The sequence below is a fragment of the Octopus bimaculoides genome, chromosome 2 (assembly GCF_001194135.2).
Source record: "Octopus bimaculoides isolate UCB-OBI-ISO-001 chromosome 2, ASM119413v2, whole genome shotgun sequence".
Lineage (NCBI taxonomy): Eukaryota > Metazoa > Mollusca > Cephalopoda > Octopoda > Octopodidae > Octopus > Octopus bimaculoides.
The window spans coordinates 89081503-89082583 of record NC_068982.1 but is presented as its reverse complement, the minus strand read 5'-3'; positions in this window follow the sequence as shown (position 1 = coordinate 89082583).

Below are 1081 nucleotides of genomic sequence, written 5' to 3'. Positions count from 1 at the left end.
GTGTGTGTATATGTGTGTGTGTGTGTGTGTGTGTGTGTGTGTGAGTGTGTGTGTGTGTGCTCACGCGTGTGTGGGTGTGTGAATATATGCATTTGTGTGTGTGTGTGTGCATGTGGGCGTGTGTGAGTATATGCATTGTGTGTGTGCGCGTGTGTGTGAATATGTGCATTTGTGTGTGTGTGTTTGTGTGTGAGTATATGCACTTGTGTATGTGTGCGTGTGTGTGAATATGTGCATTTGTGTGTGTGAGAGAGTGTGTGCATGTGGGGGGGTGAGTATGTGCATTTGCGTGTGTGGGTGAGTATGTGCATTTGTGTATATGTGTATGTGTGTATGCGTGTGTGTAGCTAATTTGTGTAGTGCATGTACATACATAGATGTATGAATGCTTATGTGTATAAGCGTGCGTGGGTGTCTACGTGTGGGTGAATAACCATGTGTAAGTGTGTGTGTGTGTGTGTGTGCATGTAAATACGTATGTGTGTATATATACATACATACACACTTTCATACTCAGCAAGTATATTTCGAATAAAATAAATAAAATATAATGGAAGAAACGTATTCTCTTTCGATCTCCCGTTCACTTTCTCTCTCTTTCTCTCTCACCTGTTACAGTTAACAGTTAAGTAATTGTATGAGACTATGGAGGGGGGAGATGAAGGGGAAGAGGGAGAGAGTGAGGGAAAAGTGAGCGAGCGTGTGTGTGTGAGAGAGAGAGAGAGAGAGAGAGGAGGAGGAGGAGGAGGAGGAGGAAGGATACAATCTGTTTGAGAAGGAGGTGAAGAAAAGAAGTGATAACGGAATATTGGAAAAAGAAAAAAAGGAAGCGGAAGATGAGAAAATGTAAAGAAAAGGAAAACAAAGCGAAGAAGTAATTGGAGGAAATAAACGTGAGTGGTGGGAAGAGAATAAGCAAAAGAAGAGGTTGTAATGGTTGCTGTAATTCTGTTGGAGTAGGAGTAAGTGGAAAATGAAATGGGAAAGTAAAGGGAGAAACGGTATGAAAGGAATGTATGAAAATCCAGGGAAATACGGAGTGAGAGAGAGAGAGAGAGGGGGAGAGAGGGAGAGAGAGAGA